The 10,583-nt window shown below is 38.1% G+C and overlaps 1 non-coding gene across 1 annotated transcript; it reads left to right on the forward strand.

Annotated features, from left to right (window-relative positions):
• Positions 1 to 10,099: 10,099 nt before the first annotated feature.
• On the forward strand, positions 10,100 to 10,206 carry LOC127099633 (small nucleolar RNA R71). The gene has a single exon (XR_007794115.1). It is a non-coding gene; the product is annotated as a small nucleolar RNA R71 (small nucleolar RNA).
• Positions 10,207 to 10,583: the final 377 nt, after the last annotated feature.

Genomic DNA, 10,583 nt, shown 5'->3' on the forward strand with positions numbered 1-10,583 from the left:
TCTCAAACTCCCGCTCTGTTGACTTAGACTATATGATTAAACTTAAATGCTTAACTCTCGTCCTCACATTTAACCTTTAAAAATAATTTTTGAAAATGATTAGAATTTAATTAACTTTAAAAATTGCTTTCGCCCTGATTTAAAGTTAATGTTCAATTTACAATGTCCAGTTAAAAGCTCAAACTGTCGTTCAATTGATTTTAACTTCTTTATGTCTTTTACTTTCGTACAAAAACTTTGGTATTAACCCTGTAAATTGAGACCATAAAAAGAGTGACTAAATTTTGAAACAAATTTAAACCAACTAGTTTTGATTCCTTTATTCCGCTTACTTTACATACCAATATCTAAATTAATTAGCCGGACATGGCAAACACGCATAAACAATAATCATGCATAAATACAGCCATATCAAACAGACAATATATATAAACAGCAGCACAGAGCATATGTAAATTAAAACAATAACTCAATTAATTAATGAACCTGGTAAATTACTAGAAATCTTGGTTTTGTTCCTAGCTTCGATGCTCGAACACTCCACCACAAGTCGGTTGGATTTGTTCTTCACAATTCTTGAGCAGACAGGTAAATAAAACAAGGAAATAAAAATACTGTGATCTGACGTAAGGTGAGATCTAGTGAAAAGTACACAATAGTTTCCGGTGTAAAAACTATTGTGAGAAAATAAATTGAATGCTTATTAAATTAAGCTAGCAAAGAAAAGAAAAGCAAAAGCAAAGAAAATAAAATGCTGAAGAAAATATATTGCTGTAAAAATATTGCACGGCGTGGAGAGATACGGCAGAGAGAGGAGAGCTTCAATTGGATCCCTTGAGGTCTATTTATGTTCCTCCATAAAGTAACCGTTTCCCAAAAGTTCCTTCAGTATGGTTTCTAACGCGTCAACGAGTCAAGCGGAGAAATAAGGGAGAAGTGCTTCTGTTACGCGCGTCAAAGGAAGAAAAATAGGAGTGGGGGGGGGGGTGTGACGTCCGTCACACCATGTGTTACGCTCGTAACACTAAGTAGAGGGGCGTGACGCTCGTCACATGAGTGTGGCGGTCGTCACAGGCCATTTTCCTTGTAGTTGGCGTGGGTTGGGCTTTAGTGAAATGCTTTTCCTAGAGAATTCTCTTTTTGCACCCCTTTTCTTTCCTTTTCACACATGCTTCAGTTTATGTTACCTGAAATAGATAATAATAGAATACCAAGTAATATCGAATAATATAAAATAAATCGAATCAAATAACACTATAATTTAATTAAATCAAGTCCAAAAATATGATATTATTTCATGTTATCAAACTCCCCCATACTTAGACTTTTGCTTGTCCTCAAGGAAGATACAATGTAGAGATTGATTTCAAATATTAGCCAGATGAAATTTCCAAACACACATCAATTCGTACTAGGTTGCAAGTAAATCTCATTTAGGAATAACCTGAGTTTAGTCTTAACATCAACAACTACCGTCACAACATCAGATAACCCCACCTTATGCAAACCAGTTCGAGTCGTGCTATTATAGCTAGCCTAGTTCTTTTACTCTTATTTCACTCGTTTTCATTCTAGCGAAATCACATTAAGCCCATTATCTTTTCGCGCACATAGTGGAGTAACCGGTTAGCGATTCTGATCCCCTTTTAGCTAGAAGTTCTGGTACATAAGTTGGATAACTTCGTTATTTAGTCCATTGCAAATTGTGGGGGATCGGACCGTAGTCCACCCTACCAAGTTCAGCACCAGAAACCGCTGAACCAACTCACAATGAATTGTTCATACTATGTGTTTTTTTGTAGGGTCTGCAACCTTTGGATTAAATGATCGGGTAAGGATCACCTAACTTAATTAGTGCATTTCCTGATTTTTAATATGTTGTTTTGGGAATCATTCACTTATATTCATCGGCTCTCCACGTAGTTTGCTATTAAGATGGTGCCGACTTCTCTTATAAACTACTCGGGGTTACTATAAAACTAAAAATGCAAGGAATATGTATAATAGGTACTTATCCTGATCTAACATGTTGAGGTTTTTAGAGCGTTGGGGCGGTAATAATTTTTTTCTTGATTTCACTCAAGTTTTATAAAATAAGCAACCTTTATACTTATCGAGTGTGTTAAATTTTTGTTATGGCTCAAGAAAATTGAGGGGAATAGATGATAAAAACTTTTCACACTAGGGACTTAACTTAAAATAAATTATATATATATATATATATATATATATATTGTATATGAAAGGGAAATAACATACTTGAAAGGGAAATATTGAAAGGAAAATAAATATAACTGAAACAAAGTTTTCCCCCCTACACTTAAATGAAACATTGTCCCCAATGTTACAAAAAAATGAAAGAAAAGGAGAAGAAGAAAAGAAGAAAAATTTAATTAAAATAAAGAATATGAAGAATGAAAACTGAATAAAATCAAAAAGAGTAATCAAGGAAAAAATAAAAATTTGTGGGTTGTCTCCCACAAAGCGCTTTGTTTAATGTCACAAGCTCAACATAAAACTATTAAATGTTAATCTATTAATTTTGGAGACAATACGTCTAAGTGCAGGACTTGCGAGTCTTCATTGTTTTCGTCATAGTGATAATGTTTTAGACGCTGCCCGTTTACGATAAATGATTCAATAGATTTTCCTTTAATTTCTACAGCTCCACTGGGAAAGACATTAGTGACTTGGAAAGGGCCTGACCATCTAGAGCGTAACTTTCCTGGGAATAACTTAAGTCTAGAGTTGAACAAAAGGACTACATCGCCTTGTTTGAAAGTTTTTCTTGATATGCATTTATCATGCCACTTTTTCGTTCTTTCCTTGTAGATTCTGGCATTTTCGTATGCGTCTTGTCTAAGTTCCTCTAATTCGTTTGTATCAAGAATTCGCTTTTCACTGGCGGCCTTATAGTTTAAATTTAAATTTTTAATAGCGCAATAGGCCTTATGTTCTAACTCTACCGGGAGGTGGCAAGATTTACCATAAATAAGCTTAAATGGGGTTGTTCCTATGGGAGTTTTGTAAGCGGTTCGGTATGCCCATAAAGCTTCGGGTAATTTTGATGACCAGTCTTTCCTTGATGTAGCGACTGTTTTTTCCAATATTTGTTTAATTTCTCTATTAGACACTTCCACTTGTCCACTAGTTTGAGGATGGTAAGGTGTTGCTACTCGATGTTTTACACCATACTTAGACAGTAATTTTTCGAGTATCTTAGATATGAAATGCGATCCACCGTCACTGACTACTATTCTTGTGACACCAAATCTTGGAAAGATTATATTCTTGAAGAGTTTAATTACTACCCGTGTGTCGTTTTTTGGAGAAGCTATAGCCTCAATCCATTTTGAAGAGATTATATTCTTGTAGTCAATCCGAAAGAGGGTGGAAAAGGTCTCATGAAATCTATTCCCCACACATCGAAAATTTCTACTTCCAAAATGCCTTTTTGTGGCATCTCGTCACGTCTAGATATGTTTCCTGTGCGTTGACACCTATCGCATTTCTTGACAGCAGCATGCACATCCTTCCATATGTTTGGCCAATAAAGACCGGCTTATAGGATTTTGGAGCAGGTTTTGGATGTACTTGCGTGTCCACCGTAAGGAGCGGAATGATAATGTTGGATTATACTTTCTACCTCTTCTTCAGGTATACAGCGACGGAAAATACCATCGGGGCCTCTTTTGAAAAGTAAAGGGTCGTCCCAGTAATAATGTTTTATGTCATGGAAGAATCGTTTCTTTTGTTGGTATGATAAATCAAGTGGAACCACTCTGGCGGCTAAATAATTGACAAAATCGGCGTACCATGGTGTAACGCATACAGCCAAGGTGGTCTCTACCTGTTCATCAGCTCTATTTTCTTCCAAATTAGCTATAAGTTTATCATACGAGAAATCATCGTTGATCGATGTTCTCTCCGGTTCCAGGTTTTCAAGTCTAGAGAGGTGATCTGCTACTACGTTTTCAGTTCCTTTTTTATCTTTGATTTCCAAATCAAATTCTTGTAGCAACAAGATCCACCTTAGGAGTCTAGGTTTAGCATCCTTTTTTGTTAAGAGGTACTTAATGGCAGCGTGATCAGTGTAAACGATTATTTTAGCTCCGACCAAGTAGGAACAAAATTTATCTAGTGCAAATACTACTGCTAAAAGTTCTTTCTCGGTCGTGGCGTAATTCATTTGTGCTTCATCTAGAGTTCTACTCGCATAATATATGACGTGAAGTTTTTTATCCTTTCATTGTCCTAGAACAGCGCCTACGGCGTAGTCACTTGCGTCACACATTATTTCGAATGGTTCATTCCAATCCGGGGTCTGCATTATGGGCGCGGAGATCAATGCTTGTTTAAGTGTTTGAAGTGCTTCAAAATATTTATTGTCGAAGATGAATTCAGCATCTTTCATTAATAATCCGGTTAAAGGTTTAGTTATTTTAGAGAAATCTTTAATGAATCTTCCGTAAAAACCGGCATGTCCTAAGAAGCTTCATATTTCTCTCACAGTTTTCGGAGGTTGAAGGTTTTCGATTACTTCTATTTTGGCTTTGTCTACTTCAATTCCTCTATTTGATATGATGTGTCCTAAAACAATTCCTTCTTGTACCATAAAGTGACATTTTTCCCAATTAAGTACTAGGTTTACTTTTACACATCGTTCTAGAACTCTTTCTAGGTTTTCAAGACATTCTTCGAAACTTTGTCCGCATACGGAAAAGTCATCCATAAAGAATTCCATGATGTTTTTGAGAAAATCGGCGAATATTGCCATCATGCACCTTTGGAAGGTTGCAGGAGCATTGCACAAGCCAAACGGCATTCGTCGATAAGCGAAGGTACCAAAGGGACATGTGAACATTGTCTTTTCTTGGTCATCAGGATGAATTGGTATTTGAAAGAAGCCTGAGTAACCGTCTAGATAGCAGAAATGAGAATGCTTGGCTAGTCATTCTAACATCTGGTCTATGAATGGTAAAGGAAAATGATCTTTTCGGGTTGCTTTGTTTAGCTTCCTATAGTCAATGCACATTCTCCACCCCGATTCAATTCGTTTGGTTATAGTTTCTCCTTTTTCATTTTCGATCACTGTTATACCTCCTTTCTTTGGTACTACGTGTACAGGACTAACCCATTTGCTATCGGATATAGGATATATGATACCTGCCTCTAATAACTTCATTACTTCCTTCTTCACTACCTCACTCAGGATCGGGTTTAGTCTCCTCTGATGTTCCCTAGAAGTGTTACAGTCTTCTTCTAGCATGATGCGATGCATACAAATAGAAGGACTTATCCCTTTAAGATCGGTGATGTTGTATCCTAGTGCGGTTGGATATTTTCTTAAGATATGTAGGAGTTTTTCGATTTCAAGTTTTCCTAGGTCTGCATTGACTATCACTGGTCGTTCAAGTTCTAAGTCTAGGAATTCATATCTCAGATTTTTGGGAAGTGTTTTCAGGTCGAGGGTTGGTTTCTTAAGGCATTGCGTAGGATCTGATGTTATTGCTAAACATTGGTTCAATTTGTCTTCTACACGATAGTCAGACAAATCGTCATTTTCTAATTCTGTTTCTTTTATGCATTCATCGATGATATCCATGAAGTAACATGTGTCTTCTATTGCAGGTGCTTTCAAAAATTTGGAAAGAATGAATTCAATTTTCTCTTCTCCTACTTTTAAAGTGAGTCGTCCTCGTTTTACGTCTATGATAGCACCGGCGGTTGCTAAGAATGGTCTTCCCAATATAATGGGGGTAACTTCATCTTCTCTTATGTCCATAATTATAAAATCGGTGGGAATGTAGAATTGACCTATGCGCACGGGAACGTTTTCAAGAATTCCTACGGGATATCTAACGGAACGATATGCTAATTGCACAAACATTTTAGTTGGTCTTAATTCTCCCATTTCAAGTCTCTTGCATATGGACAAGGGCATAACACTGATACCGGCTCCTAAATCGCATAAAGCTTTGTCTATGACAAATTTTCCTATGTGACAGGGTATAGAGAAACTACCAGGGTCTTTAAGTTTAGGAGGCATATTCTGGATTATTGCGCTACACTCAGCAGTGAGTGTAGCGGTTTCGCTATCTTCAAGTTTCCTTTTATTAGATAAAATTTCTTTTAAGAACTTAGCATATGAAGGCATCTACGTAATAGCTTCAAGTGTGACTTAATCATGAGAACACATTAAACATAAGGACACTATTCTTAAAGTATCCATAGTCGAGCTTTAGTGTGAAGTGGGATAACATTAAAGCATTAAGACTATTATGTTTGTAGACTGATGATCACATCTCATGGATCATGGATAAAGAGTTATCAAGTCTTAAACATAGGTATGAATATTAGGAGTAATATTTATACCGGATTGACCCGCTATGAGAATACTATATAGAAAGTTATGCAAAGTGTCATAAGTTATTCTCATGGTGATAATAGTGTATTCCACTCTTCGACCTGAAACCACTATGGACCCTAGATGTAGAGTCGAGTGCTTTATTGCTGATCCAACGTTGTCCGTAACTGGATAACCATAAAGACAGTTGATGGGTACTCCACAAAGCATGCTGAGGGACATGAGTGACCTAGATGGAATTTGCCCATCCTGCATAACAGGATAAATGTCTATGGGCCCAATATTGAACTGGACAAGGATGACACGGTCTATGCCTTGTGTTCAATATAGACATAAGGGCAAAAGGGTAATTATACACATAAGTATTATCACAGAAGGTTTTGTCAGATCACATGACATTTTCGTGTCTTGGGTAGCAGTGACGTGTTGCTAGATACCGCTCACTGTTTATTATGTTAAATGCGTGATTTAATATAATTGCCAACGTCACGTGGCCAGAAACAGAAATGCCTAGAATTCTGGATCTGTGAGTGTGACGACCGTCACAAGGCATGTGACGACCGTCACGTCCTTGTTACGACCGTCATAGGCTTGTTACGACCGTCACGCATCCAGCTTGTTACGCTCGTCACACGAGCTTCACGCGGCCAAAATACCAGAACTTTGAAACAGTCTACAGACCTCTTCCAAAAAGCCCTAAATTCACAACTCCTTGACGGCACAACCCTTGCGCCGTCACCAACCCTAATGTGCCAATTTCAGACCGTCAAACACACCTCGATTGTTGATTTAGTATGATTGATCAACAGGTCATTGCTTCACCATACTAATGTCGGATTCCGAAGCAAATGACCATTGATCGCTTAAAGGAAAACAATCATTTAGTGTTTGAATGAACGAAACAGAAACAGTATATCACATATACCGTACTTTGCATTAGGATTACTTATATCATATATAAGCTGATCGGTCTCAATTGCGTAACCTATGGACGATCGATGTATCGCTGCTTCACCATACTAATGTCGGTACCGAAGCATAGTCAACATCAATCATCCAACTCGTACACTCATGATGCCAAATTTAATTACCCGTTTAATTAATTGATTCATTCTGTCTTTTAATCATATTAATACAGAAATTAAACAGCTATCCGATTCATGGTTTCGTAAGTGGCTCTGATACCACTGAAGGAGAATTGCGATCCAAAACGCAGCGGAAATTAAAATTTTCTCCTTTAGAGATCCTTACGAATGGTCATGATCAGTGATAGAATATTTACCTCTTGTGACGATTGAAACCTTTGGTGCAGATCTCTTGTGACAATCAAAACCTTTGATGCAGATCCACGAAGCGATCACGAACGTTGAACGATGACAACGTCTCTACTCAGTCCACACGAACGGTTTCCTTCAATCTCAGTGCTAGCTGGTATGAATGAAGGCTTTGAGTGAGAGAGAGAGAGAAAACGAAAATAATGCAACCGCCATTTTATGCTTTTGCACAAGGGTTCTATTTATAGAACCACTTGTGTGGCCTTCAAGCTAAAAAGCCCACTTAAGTGTATTTTGGCCCATATCTTATAATATGCCCAAAATCACTTAAGCCCATGGTACCTTACCATATTTCGTATTCTACTCAAGTACACCGTACCTTACGATGTTCTATAATTCACTTAAGGGCACCGTACCTTACGGTATTCCTTAGTTACTCTATCTCTCATCAATCCGTCCTTTGTGTGTGACCCTGTAGGTTTTCGTGACGTTGGCAATTATATTAAATCACGCATTTAACATAATAAACAGTGAGCGGTATCTAGCAACACATCACTGCTACCCAAGACACGAAAATGTCATGTGATCTGACAAAACCTTCTGTGATAATAATTATGTGTATAATTACCCTTTTGCCCTTATGTCTATATTGAACACAAGGCATAGACCGTGTCATCCTTGTCCAGTTCAATATTGGGCCCGTAGACATTTATCCTGTTATGCAGGATGGGCAAATTCCATCTAGGTCACTCATGTCCCTCAGCATGCTTCGTGGAGTACCCATCAACTGTCTTTATGGTTATCCAGTTACGAACAACGTTGGATCAGCAATAAAGCACTCGGCTCTACATCTAGGATCCATAGTGGTTTCAGGTCGAAGAGTGGAATACACTATTATCACCATGAGAATAACTTATGACACTTTGCATAACTTTCTATATAGTATTCTCATAGCGGGTCAATCCGGTATAAATATTACTCCTAATATTCATACCTATGTTTAAGACTTGATAACTCTTTATCCATGATCCATGAGATGTGATCATCAGTCTACAAACATAATAGTCTTAATGCTTTAATGTTATCCCACTTCACACTAAAGCTCGACTATGGATACTTTAAGAATAGTGTCCTTATGTTTAATGTGTTCTCATGATTAAGTCACACTTAATACATTAAATGGACTAGCTATTCTAGGGACTTTATTAAACAAACGTAATAAAGAAAAGCCTTTTATTATTCGATACAAGTACCAAAAGTATTGGCCTCTAGGGCTTACACCAACACTTCAAGTTTCCTTTTATTAGATAAAATTTCTTTTAAGAACTTAGCATATGAAGGCATCTGCGTAATAGCTTCTGTAAAAGGAATCGTGACGTTTAATTGTTTCAGTAGGTCAACAAATTTCTTAAATTGGCCTGCGTCTTTGGTTTTAATTAGCCTTTGAGGGTAAGGGATAAGTGGTTTGTAAGGCGGTGGAGGTACATAAGGTTCTTTGTTTTCTACGGTTTCTTTATTACTCTCTTCCTTTTCCTTAGGTCTACCTTCTTCCTCAGTTGACTTTTTAGAGTTTTGGTTCTCAATCCTTGGGTCAGACGGTCCTTCTACCTCTGTTCCACTTCTTAGTATAATTGCATGAGCGTGGCCTTTCGGGTTAGGTTGGGGCTGTCCAGGAAATGTACCAGTTGGGGCAGCAGTAGGTGCTTGTTGTTGAGCTACTTGCGAGATTTGTGTTTCCAGCATTTTGTTATGGGTAGCCAGGGCATCTACTTTACTTGCTAGTTGTTTAATCTGTTCGCTAGTGTGTATATTCTGGTTTAAGAATTCTTTATTGGTTTGCTGTTGAGAAGCTATGAAGTTCTCCATCATGATTTCCAAATTGGATTTCCTAGGAACGTTATTGTTAGGTGTAGATGGGGTCGGCTTTTGATATCCAGGAGGTATAGCTGGGGCTTGAGCGGGAGCTTGTCCTGGTGCGTATAAAGCGTTGTTACTTTTATATGAAAAATTAGGATGGTTCTTCCAGTTTGAGTTATAGGTATGCGAGTAGGGATTTCCTTGAGCATAGTTCACCTGCTCTGCTTGGATTCCTGTTAGGAGTTGACAATCTGTAGGGGTGTGGCCTTGAATTCCACAGACTTCGCAATTTTGAGTTACGGCAACCACGGTGGCTGGAGGTGATACATTTAAACTTTCAATTTTTTGGGCAAGAGCATCCACTTTTGCATTAACATGATCAAGGCTACTTATCTCGTACATGCCCCCTTTTGTTTGAGGTTTTTCTACCATTGTTCGGTCGCTTCCCCACTGATAATGGTTTTGGGCCATGCTCTCGATAAGTTGATAAGCGTCAGCATAAGGTTTATCCATAAGCGCACCACCTGCGGCAGCGTCTATTGTCAACCTTGTGTTGTACAAGAGACCATTATAGAAGGTATGAATTACTAACCAGTCCTCTAAACCATGGTGTGGGCAAAGTCTCATCATGTCTTTGTATCTTTCCCATGCTTCGAAAAGAGACTCATTATCTTTCTGCTTAAATCCATTTATCTGGGCTCTTAACATAGCTATTTTGCTTGGAGGAAAATATCGGGGAAGAAAGACTTTCTTCAACTCATTCCATGTGGTGACTGAGTTGGAGGGAAGAGACTGAAGCCATCTTCTAGCTTTATCTCTTCACGAGAAAGGAAAGAGACGAAGTCGAATTGCCTCTGAAGTGACACCATTAGCTTTAACAGTATCAGCGTATTGGACAAATACGGATAAATGAAGGTTTGGATCCTCGGTAGGATTTCCAGAAAATTGGTTCTGTTGCACTGCCTGCAACAGTGAAGGTTTAAGTTTGAAGTTGTTTGCTTCGATTGCGGGTGGAGCAATACTCGAATGCGGCTCATCTTGTGATGGAGCAGCGTAATCTCGAAGAGCACAAGCTGGTTCTGCCA

The sequence above is a fragment of the Lathyrus oleraceus genome, chromosome 6, assembly GCF_024323335.1.
Source record: "Lathyrus oleraceus cultivar Zhongwan6 chromosome 6, CAAS_Psat_ZW6_1.0, whole genome shotgun sequence".
Classification (NCBI taxonomy): Eukaryota; Viridiplantae; Streptophyta; class Magnoliopsida; order Fabales; family Fabaceae; genus Lathyrus; species Lathyrus oleraceus.